The following is a 12,151-nucleotide window of genomic DNA, read 5'->3' as shown; positions in this document are numbered from 1 at the left end:
ACTACCTGTTATAGGTACACAGTCTATCTGAAATGGTTGTAAGAGTATTTTGCAAAGTACAGTCACAACACACACACACACACACACACACACACACACACACAGAGTCAAATCCACTTGAAAAACAGTACAGCCCCTTCCTGGAAGCTTACATTTTACCATCGCTTGTGAAAATCTCTAGGAAGTACTGGCAGCTGCATTCCACAACTTACCTGAGCAAGAAGAGCACCCGGGGCCGCTTCCTGGCCACACGCACGGAAGGACCGAGTGTTTGGCTTAATGCTGTGCAGTTGCCGTCTCGGGAGTCTCAGTGACTTTCAAGCAAGGGGTTGTGAGTTCTTGCGTCCACTGCGTCCCGCAAGTTGTACCCCTCGTCCCGCCTCCCGGGCACAGCTCACAGAACCGGCCCCTCTCTTTGGGGCCCACCTGGTCCCCAGGTGTGCTCAGCTTCCTGTCGTCTGGGTGAATGAGAGCCAAGTTCAGCGTAGCGTCAGGAATCCATCTTTTTTTATTATTCTTCTATTTCCTTTTAGGATTTATTACGATTTTTAGCTTCTTTTGTATTTCTTTTTCTTCTAACACTGGAAATATTGGTCCTTAATGATATCAACATAATTAATAATTATATATTGCACAATATCTTGATAATTGAATTGAAATAACATTTATATTTATACTAAAAACAAAGGTCACAAATGTAGTTGAAGGTTTCCTTGCCGTTCCTAGATTATAACCCACCAGAATATATTGACACAATAGCATGGTTTAAATCACTTTAATTATATTCTATTCATTATGTAAACATCCTGTACAAACTTAGGATAATTTGTTTCATTTTATTTTAAAATGTAGTGTTTGCTTTTTTTCCTGATTCAATCATGATTTCAATCATATAGCATATTTACATGGTCCCGAAGAAAAATTACACAAGGTTTATTCACTTTGTTTTTTACTGTCTTATAAAAGCATCATTTTTATTATGTATGGTTTAACCATGCTATTCTTTCCTTTTTAATAAACAATGTTTCATTTCTTGTTTTTTTTGGTCACATAACCTAAATATCATTCTATAGCCATATATGGAGATCTATAAAAGGGCAAATAAAAGAAAATCTATTTTAATTGTTAAAAATATGCACCAAATTTCCAAATATAAAATGTATATATACACACCCCTACATGCCAGCAGGAAGCGAGGCTGCAGAATACCTGGCCAGATAGAATTCAGTGCAGCCTTGTTTTGAGAATCAGAGTTCTGGGTTCTTCCCCCAAAGGCCTATACCTGGGCACTTAGGCCAGAAAAATACACTTTAAGTGTAATTTGTGTAAGCTACACATTTCAAGGGGGGCATTTTCCCAATTCATCTTTATGGATTTCTGAATTGTAAGACTATTTTTAGATACATTGCCTATAATCGATGAGGCTTTGAATTGGCACAAAGATGAGTTTAAAAACTATAGTTTTTGTGGAGGGATAAGTACATAGATCAGTGGAGCATCGCAGAGAACCCAGAAATAGACCCACACGCTTCTGCCCAAAGGTGTTTTGACAAAGATGCAAAAGCAATTCAGTGGAACTCCGCCTCGTCTTCCGGCACTTGGGGAGGCCGTGATGCATGCAGGCATGGCATCTCCAACAGGAACCTGGCCCCATCTCCTCTCTGTTGGAGTTGGAGATGCTACCTCATTTCACGCCTTTGTCATGAATGCCCTGGGACTGCCCAGTCACGTGGTCGTTCCACTGTTCATTTAGTGGAAAAACCTGCCTCCCGTTTGCCCTTCGGGAACCTCCCTGCCCGGCCCAGCGCCGGCTCCTGATGCGTGCCCACTGGCAGGCATGCACCCACCCCTTCCCCACACCTCTCCCCCCCCCACCCTTTCTCTCTAGGGTTTTGAGGATGTTGTTTTTTGTTTTATGGGTTTTGTTTATTTCTTTGTTTGTTTAGTAAAAAAGAAAAGCAATTCAGTAGAAGAAAGATCAGATTTTTTTCCCCTTTCAGTAAATGGTATTAGACTATTGAACATCCATAGGCAAAAAAAAAAAAAAAAAAAAAAAAAAAAAAGGACCTTGACGTAAACCTCATGCAAAAACTAATTCAAAAAGGATCAAAGATGACAATGTAAAATACCAAAACTTGCTGTTTGGCTTGATGCATAATCCCAGAGAATGGGAAAGCCTTTAGGAGTTTACAGATCGTTTAGCAACGAGCTTGTGCTCCCAGCCCAGCAGCTCTGAAGAGGACACCGCGGACTCATGGGGCATCCTTCCAGCCAGGGTTGTACAGGCTCCAGGATGCATCTCACCTTATACCTCAGCCATTAAATCTAAGAACTGGAAAATGCCAGTTCTGGAGGAACCTTACCCAACCTCCTGCCTAATAAGCTCTCCTCTCTGTGCTTGGTAGTCCATTATTGCTGATCCGTCCCGTCATCAGAAAGCTCTCTAGAGCATTGGTGGGGAAACGTGACTCTCTGGAGACAGGTAACCCCAGGGTCAAACCCTTCGTCATCTTGTACGAGGCCCAGTCTACACGTGGGCATAACTGTGGCTAATTTTCAACATTATGAGAAAATCTAAGAATTGGTAGCTGGAATAGGTCTTGTAGATAATTTCGGTACTGGTACGCTCTCCAGACGGTCTTGGTGTGCTGTCTAATCAGGTATTTCGTGTGACATCCAGTGTACTGCTGAAAATCAATATAAGTTTATTGAGAATAATAAATAATTATGCAAATCCCAAAGTCCTCTCACTCCGCATACACAGGGCATGTTGGAATCGCTTTTTGTAATTACGGTTGAGATGCTGCCGAGTTATTTTGCTTAATTATTTCCACTCGATGGCCTGATTAGGAAAATTGCTCACATTGTTTTCCCTGCATAATGTGCCATTAGGAGGAGCAATTACTGAGGAGGCTGTGACCCCAGCCTCCAGCTGAGCTTTCATCCCAAAGGGAGCATGGCCTTGCCAGTGTCCGGCCTTGCCGGAAGGATGTTGAGTCCAGCCACTTGATTTCAAGCCTCTGAATTCAAACGACCTGTTCTCAAGACAGACATTTTGGTTAACCCCAAGGCACCGGAAGCCATTCTTGTTTTACTCCATTTAATTTCCTGCAGGAAGGGAATCGTGTGATGTGGGGTGTGTCTGTGTGTGCGCGAGTGTGCGTGTGTGCATATGTGCAGGAGTGTGCACATATGTGCGTGAATTGGGCCATTTCATGAAAGGGGAAGTGTTAGGCTATTCTGACGCTCAACAGCAATATTTGCCTTGGAGGGAATTTTATGTTTCCACATCCCATTTAGAGGTAGTTTTGTCTCCCTATTTAGTCCTGAGTTGTCTGAGATGCTATAAAAAGACCCACAACAGCAGTCTACGAATCAGTCATAAAGTAGACCCTGCCCTCGTTGTTCACACAGCTGAGGGCCAGCACCTCTGCAGAGAACGGAGAGCAACTGTATCTGCGGTCCGGTGTTTACTTGAGGGCAAGACAGAGGAGGAGCACGCCCAGCCCGCCTCACGACGGGGCCTCAGAGCTCAAGCGGATTTCAGGCATTGAGGAGGCAGATTTGCCTTTGTCGCGGATCAAATGGGACAGAACTCAGATGGCAGAGGAGGAAGATGGGCGAAGCATCTCCTCTGGATGGGCAAGGCAGTGCAGTTCGAAGCATAATTGGGAGGGAGCTAGAACTGCCCAGAAGCAAAATCCGCCTGACTCATCCATCACTGAGCGAGTTCCTTTGGGAAGTCGGGGCTGTCTGCCTAGAGCGCTACATCCTCCTGGAACTCAAGGCGCGACCCACCAAATTCAGTCGTGTCTCCCACCGCATCTCACAGAGGGAAGGACTAGCCCAGCAGGCAGCCCGGAGCCTGGGAGCTTTCTTTTTGTTTCATCTGAAAGGCTCCCTGGGGTGAGACGCTGGGACATCCTTGCAGGATGGAGCCGTTTTGGGGGAAAGTGGATCTTCCCCTGCCTGCTTTCCCTGCGTCTCCAGCACTGTGGAGATTTCAAATCCGAGGCTGCAAGCCGGCGGCCGTGGGGACCAGGAGCCGCAGTCCCCGGGCAGGGCTGCAGGATCCCGACGGTCACATCAAAGGGCCACCGTGTTTGGCACATCTCTTCACCTGAGACCTGACCTTGGCCTTCTAGGGACATGGAAGTGATCCTGATCCTGCCCCAGATGTGATGGGGTGTAGGAACTCTGGCTCCTGTTAACCCAGCCGGCAGGAGCCTCTGCGTGCTCCGGGAGCCGGCGCAGCCGTTGGTGGGAAGAGACGGGCCCTGTCCCCCGCTGCTCCTCTCACTGCAGGAATCCTTGAGCCTGGACTGAACACGAGGGCTGCTGGTTACCTCCAGTGACTTACAGCCTCAGGCCCCAGGGCTGACAGCCAGGGGGGCTCAGTGAGGCTTCCTGCCACTGGCACCTTCTTAATGAACAGCCCTGCAGTGGGGTCACGTGCCCTTCACAGTGGGTTCCTTCCAAAATGTTAGCCATATGCCAGTGAAGAAGGATCCGAGATGTGGGCTGAGATGGCCATCTGGGTCAGACGGAGGAGGATGGTGACATTTCCCTTTTGGGCGGCCTTGGGCCCCACAGCAGTGCCTTTCAGGTTGTCACATTTACTGTGGTGACACACTGCTGCTCCCAGGAGCAGAGAAGGCCTTCTTTTTGACTCCCTGTTGCCCCATCCCTTTGAGTGTATGCCTCGGGAACCACATGTGTGTGGGTCTTCTATGCTTGATCCTTATGCCGTGGTTTCTAGAACCATCCCCCTCAGTGACATCCGCAGTTAAAAGCAAAATTGTGAAACTCAACTTTAAGGACGCTGTTTCCATTGTTATCCTTGAAGTATTTATAAGGTATTAAAAATGCCACATTCCCTAAATATCTTAGAAAGTAGTAATAAGGACAGAAATAACCGGATCTGTTTCCCATCTGTGAAAGCACACACAGGGACCACTAGCCAGGTAGATGAATGGCCAGTGCAGGAGCCAATAGGTAGAGGAAAAAGAGGTGACAGAAGATCTAGAAAACTGTCTGTCAGTCTCATGAGGTTAGACCGCACGTGGCTGCTGTAGATGGACTTGTCCGTGCAACTTGAATTAACCGTGCGTGCAGCCGTGACCCTTGAGGAATCAGCCCCAGACAAGAGCCTGTCCTCTGTGGGGCTCTGCTGGACCTGCTTCTGGACACATCTTCCCTTCCAGGGTTGCCCCTGGAGTACACTTGGTCTTGCCCCACTCTAGCACCTGTGCCCACAGGTGTCCACAAAGGTAAAAACCAACCACAAGGGCTAGAGAAGCTGTTTTTGACCAGCAGGCAAAGTGATCTTTCTGAAGACCTTAAATTTATTTGAAAAGTTTGGCTTCCTTATCCTCCCCTTTATCAAAAGACATATAGGAGTGCTTGTTGGGGCTCAGTGAGTTAACCCATCGTAGTGTTGGTGAGGATGCGGGTTCAGTCCTTAGCCTCACTTATTGGGTTAAGGATCCCGTGTTGCCACATGCTGTGATGTAAGTTGCAGATGTGGCTTGGAGCCCACGTTGCTGTGGCTGTGGTGTAGGCCTTAGCTGCAGCTCCGTTTTGACCCCTAGGCTGGAAACTTTCATATGCTGCAGGTACATCCCTAAAAAGAAAAAAAAAAAAACAGACATGTATACACATGTACCAAAATATATACACCGATGTACATGCATACATAGTATAGCTGATACACATTCATAACACATACATTTAACATATATGCATACAACATATGTACACATATATTGTTCACGTATCTATATATATAGATTTGTGTACAAGATTTGAAGTACACAAATATTTTAGAATTTAGTAAAACAAAAAAAATTGCTGTAATCTGATTTTGAGTTTATGAAATTTAAGGACAAGAGAATTTTCATTCCAGTTTTTTCTTAGCTTTACCCTCGTGTTCATTGGAAGTGACCCACTGTCATCTACTACATGGTAGGAAGGCATCAACGTGGAGTCTTAACTGGCATTATATTCTGGAAATAGATGTGTTATCTTTAGTCAAAGGCCATTTGTACTAGTTTCCTGTGGCTGCCTAAACAAATTACCCGAAACTACAGGGTTTAAGACAACAGAAATGTATTCACTCACAGTCTAGAGTCTGGAAGTCTTAAACCACGGTGTTGGCAGGGCCATACCCTCCCTGATAACTGCAGGGGAGGGTCCTTCCCCGCCTCTTCCAGCGACCGGTGTCTGCCAGTGTCCTTGCGTCCTCAGGCCCGTCTGCCTTCTCCCCGTGTCTTCGCATCACGGCCCCTGCATGTCTGACCTCTGTGTCCGCATTTCCCCTTTTTGTGATGACACCGGACGTACTGGATCCAGGACCGACCTAGTGACCTCGTCCTAACTTTGCACCTCCGTAAAGACCCTGTCTCCAAATAGGGTCACATTCTGAGGTTCTGAGGCTAGGACTTCAACATACTTTTAGGGAGAAGGGACACAACTGAAACTACAACAATTTCTACGTGGAGAAATAAAAGAAATGCACTTTAAATGATGAATCATGTCATTCTGCACATGAACAATATTCCAAGTTTGGTTATCCATGTCTACAGATTTTTTTATAGGGAATAATTACATTTTAATGTCACATTTTTGGGAATATATTATTCATATCTTATTAATGTGGAAAACTGATGTTTGCTATTTATGAAAGCAATGGGAAACAAATGAAATAAAAGACTTTGCAATATTTCTCTACATTTTTATCCCAGTGTCACCCCAACCTGTTCCCACAACCCTTCACTCTCAGCTTGTTGCCAAATAATATTGCTAATAGAAACATTTATAAAGTAGCATTATTAATTTAACTTTGTCACTGATTGAGGCCCAAATGGAGGCCTTCAAAATGAGTGTATGTGTTTTCAGGTATGATTCTGTCTAGTAACTGAGGTCCAGCTGATTCTGAGGCTGAAGGGGGTTTTTCTGTAACACAGCAGCCCTGGGACCTTTGCACAGGCTGGGGTCTCCTAGTAAACCCTGCCATTGCAAGCTTAGCTGCAAATTCGCCACCATGGAGTACTCTGCTACACAGATGCTCTTATTTGAGACATGGGCTATAACCACCACATCATTAAAATTGCTTAACTTTCGTAGAACAAGTAGCATTTCTTAAGGCTATTTATTCTTGTACATTTCTGAAATGGAGAAATCTGTATTCTGTTTACATACGTTCTCTCTCTCTTTCCCTCTTGCCTTATGGCTAATGAATCAACTAAATATTAGTGTTTTTCCTTGTTCATAAAAAACTTGTGTACAATATTTCCATTTAAAATATTCATCCACAGAGTCAAAATGGGGAGCAGATACCCATCTGATATAAAATGCTTCCAGAATCTCACATGTGCCACTGCCTGACCAAGTCAGAAAAGGGTAAATAAATTACCCAGGCAGTACCTTCTATGCCCTCTGGACTTTTATGCCTTGTTAGTGTCTAAGGTTACAGAAAAAAGAAATGGAACACTGGGGTTGCCACGGAGACATCCAAGTCCTGTCAACACCTCTTGCTCTTATAGTGACAAATGGTACTTATTACAGCAGGACTAATTTGATCAGATTCTACTCAGATAAAGATACTTAACCTTTAATGATAAAATTGTGTCATTATAATTACTTAGTAAAAGACCTCTTAAACAGCAGTATCCTGTGTCTACAGATGCACATTTTTATCGAGGCTTCTTACATATTATATTGATGGGGTATCAAATGAAACTTTGCTTTTTCTGTAAGTTCTTTAGCTACTGGAAAAAATAATGCAGGGACATTTTGGGTTTTGTAGCTGTCTTGTTTAGAAAAAAAGTGTGATTTTTGCAAGTTGTTCCTTAAAATTCTAAATGACATATATCAAGTTTTAAAAATTAAGCTTTGCATTAAGCCTTTTAAAAGAAGGCTTTCTATCCATGAACATGAAATTAAAATAGCCAAATAGCTCATGTACCTTGTGGGTTTTTAGGCATGTACCCTCTAGGCCAGTCAGCTTGGACTACGGCTCACCTTAGTGACCTCATCTCAATGTAATTAATTATATCTGTAAAAACCTTCTGTCTAAATAAGGTCACATTCACAGGTACCCTGGGTTAGGGCTTCAACATAAGGAATTTTGAGGGAACAATTCAACCCCTGAACTAAGATTCAAGGCTTTGATTTTCTCTGTTCTTCCAACTCTGCAGATTTCTGATGTTCCTACCTGTTTCATAAAATTCAATTTCACTCCTTCAGTTCCTCAGGATTTAAGTTTTTTCTTGGAGTTCCCGTCGTGGCGCAGTGGTTAACGAATCCGACTAGGAACCATAAGGTTGCGGGTTCGGTCCCTGCCCTTGCTCAGTGGGTTAACGATCCGGCGTTGTCGTGAGCTGTGGTGTAGGTTGCAGACACAGCTCGGATCCCGCGTTGCTGTGGCTCTGGTGTAGGCCAGTGGCTACAGCTCCGATTCAACCCCTAGCCTGGGAACCTCCATAAGCCGCGGGAGCGGCCCAAGAAATAGCAACAATAACAACAACAACAACAACAAAAAAAAAAAGGATTTAAGTTTTTTCTATCTTTAAAAAAATTGAAGTATAGTTAACTTACAATATTATAATAGTTTATGTGTAGAGCATAGTGAATCAATATTTTTATAGATTATGCTGCATTTAAAGTTATTGTAAAATAATGCCTGTATTTCCCTTTGCTGCACAATATATCCTTGTTGCTTTCCATCTTTAAAAACATAACCTATTAATTTTCTCAATTATGAATATAATACATTCTCGCTTTAGCAAATTTAGAAGCATTTGAAAAGGACAAAGTAAACAAAATCACAGACCTTTAATCACAGATCTTGAGACACAATCAAGCCCATACGCATGGTTGCCTGTTTCTTTTTAGCTCTTCATATACATACAGACTTATTTTAAAATGAGAATGGGAATTTTTTACATATAATTTCTGACCCAACTTTTTCACTAATTACTGTATTGTGATTATTTCATCAAATTATTCGGTATTTTTGAAAACCTGAGTTTCATTGAGTGATGAAGTCATTACAGTTGGTCTCCTCTTGTTTTGTACTTAATGTTTTTGTTGTGTTCTCCTTTCATTCCTTCTGTCCTTTTTTTCTTAACTTTTTATATATGACTTTGTTTGCCCTCTTTTTAAACGATTTTAATTTTTTCCATTATAGCTGGTTTACAGTGTTCTGTCAATTTTCTACCGTACAGCAAGGAGACCCAGTCACACATACATGTATACATTCTTTTTTCTCACATTCTCATGTTCCATCATAAGTGACCAGACATAGTTCCCAGTGCTACACAGCAGGATCTTATTGCTAATCCATTCCAAAGGCAATAGTCTGCATCTATTAACCCCAAGCTCCCAGTCCCTCCCACTCCATCCCCCTCTCCCTCGGCAACCACAAGTCTGTTCTCCAAGTCCATGAGTTTTTTTCCTGTGGAAAGGTTCATTTGTGCCTTATATTAAATTCCAGATATAAATGATATCATTTGGTAATTGTCTTTCTCTTTCTGACTTCACTTAGTATGAGAGTCTCTAGTTCCATTCATGTTGCAGCAAATGGCATTATTTTGTTCTTTTTTATGGCTGAGTAGTATTCCATTGTGTATATATACACCACATCTTCTTAATCCATTCATCTGTCAATGGACACTTAGGCTGTTTCCATCTAGGACTTGGTTTTCTTACCCACTTTTTCTCTAGGGATTTGAAAGGCATGCGTTCAGTACTTATTCTACTAATGATTACTCCCAATCTATATAGCTATATATAAATGTATGTTTTTAGTTATAAATGCCAAGAATGGAAAGTATTTACATGTTTCTTAGGTGTAGAGTTAGTAACTTGTATGTTTTTAATGTTCTTCTCTTCCTGCTGGTTTCAGTAGCAACAATCTGGCACTTTACACAATGATGCTGATGATGACAGAATTATTTAATCATTTTATTGTCTTTGATTATATCAATAACACATATTTGACCTAATTTCTATTTAAATGAGCTTATTATAAGTCATGCAATGTGTTACTGCGTCTGCTGGGTATAGAAATGTTCTCTGAGAGCTGTATATTTTGCTGCATTTACAGATAACTTGTTTGTAATCAGCCTGTACAATTAGAAGACAGGTTAAAATGGCTTTAATGTATGTTTGAGAATTCTTCTGTTTTCAGTAAAATTGCCTGATACCTGATATCTGAAAGCACAGGCTTTGTGAGCTGCTTTTTGTTTGTTTTTATTCCCTCCCTTTTTAAAATTATTTTTTCATTTTTTGTTTTTTAGGGCTGCACCTGCAGCATATGGGAGTTCCCAGGCTAGGGGTCAAATTGGAGCTGCAGCTGCTAGCCTACGCCACAGTCAAAGCAACACCAGATCTGAGCCATGTCTGTGACCTACACCACAGCTCACGGCAGTGCTGGATCCTTAACCCACTAAGCAGGGCCAGGGATCGAACCCACATCTTCATAGGTACTAGTTAGGTTCGTAACCCACTGAGCCACAATGAGAACTCCCTTGCTTCCCTTTTTAATTCTTATTTACTGAGATTCATGGCTGCAGTAGTTAGATATCCATGCCCACCTCTCAGTGTTTAATTTGCCTCAGTATTTTAATTTTCACTCTTAAGGGTCAATGAAGTTTTTTCAAGTTTTTCTTTTGTCCTCATTTAGTTTTCTGCAATATTTTATCTTCTATTCACAAATTTTAGTTTTATAATTATATTTTCACCCCCACCCAATCAGTTCTGCCTCATCTCAGCTTGTCCCTTCATTTCAGCAGGTGGTTCTAGTTTTGTAAATACAATGCCGTCTCTATTTAGGTTGGAATACTTAATTAGACGTTATCTAAAACTACGTTTTGTCTCTTTTCTAAAACATCCACGTTCTTGCCCTCTGGGCCTGGAGGTCGTGAGCAAGAGAGGGTTTGTCTTCATTGGAAAGAAATTCCACGTTCTTGTGGCTGTGGTCACACTTTGCCGTCGCTAGGATGTTACAGAATTCTAGGCTGGCTGGAGAACTATGACAAGAACTGGATTCACAGACACCGTGGTTGATCTGAGCATCTTCATCTTTAATTTGAACTTCTTCACAACTGACTTTGCTGAAAACATGATCCCTTTAAAACATGATCCCTTTAAACAGGGTGTTTCACTCAGGTTGTATGGACAGCTTAGAGTCATTTCATTGAATCCTCTGCTGTAGCCAATCTTATTTTTCCTGTCTTCTAAACGGGACAGTTTGCCAGAATCCAAGATGCCTGGCATTGAAATCTGCCCAGGGAGTTCCCGTTGTGGCTCAGTGGTAACGAACCCGACTCGTATCCATGAGGATGCCGATTGGGTCCCTGGCCTTGCTCAGTAGATTAAGTATCCGGCGTTGCTGTGAGCTGTGGTGTAGGTGGCAGACCCGGCTCGGATCCCGCATTGCTGTGGCTGTGGTGAGGGCCGGCAGCTGTAGCTGCTTTGACCCCTAGCCTGCAAACTTCCACATGCTGCAGGTCCGGCCCCAAAAAGGAAAAAGAAAAAAAGAAAGGAAAAAAACCCCCGAAATCTGCTCAAGCGATTCCGTGGTCTCCTCGGACCCTTCCTTCTCACGGAGATCACTCACGCTCTTCTCTGCCCCTGCGTCCTGTGAGTGGTTTCTCCAAAGGGAGTTCTCCTACCTTCGCCAAGAAGCCTTTGTGTAGAAGAAAGAGCCGGAATAATTGAGCAGAAGGTCTCGGTTTGATGTGCACATCAGCCCTTGATTCGCTGAGTGATTCTGGGCAAAGCTGTAATCACTGGAAGCCTCCCTTTCTCCCTTTTCACACTTGGGGGTCAGGACAGACGGCAGGCGTTTTTCTTGAGAATGAATGAGACGACTTGGGATATAACAAAGCATGCTGCGTTTTATTATCGTGGCCATCCATGTGCATTACAGAGGGTGACTTCAGGTCTCGAGGGGATTTTTCTTCAGGACTCTGTGTGTTCTTTTGGGGATGATCATTTATTAAGCACAGTGATTACGGCTTTTGCCGAGTCAAACTGAACTACACATTCTTACATCAAAAACCATGCCAGAAACAGCTGGCCGGCTCCTGTAGCTAAGTTTCACCCTACGGTGGTAAGATAAAATTGTAGTGATGTATTGTCCCAT

General features: G+C 43.0%; 1 protein-coding gene across 7 annotated transcripts in view; it reads left to right on the top strand.

The window, feature by feature from the left end:
* Positions 1 to 12,151, top strand: part of DSCAM (DS cell adhesion molecule) — a 744,988-nt gene that overhangs the window by 352,083 nt on the left and 380,754 nt on the right. The window lies entirely within an intron of this gene.

Source organism: Sus scrofa, chromosome 13 (assembly GCF_054392235.1).
Source record: "Sus scrofa isolate SSC_HxYL_T2T_F1_AM1 chromosome 13, Sscrofa_HxYL_maternal_Yorkshire_Landrace_v2.0, whole genome shotgun sequence".
NCBI classification, from domain to species: Eukaryota; Metazoa; Chordata; class Mammalia; order Artiodactyla; family Suidae; genus Sus; species Sus scrofa.
The sequence above is the reverse complement of the archived record's forward strand: the minus strand, read 5'-3'. Positions and strand labels throughout refer to the sequence as shown.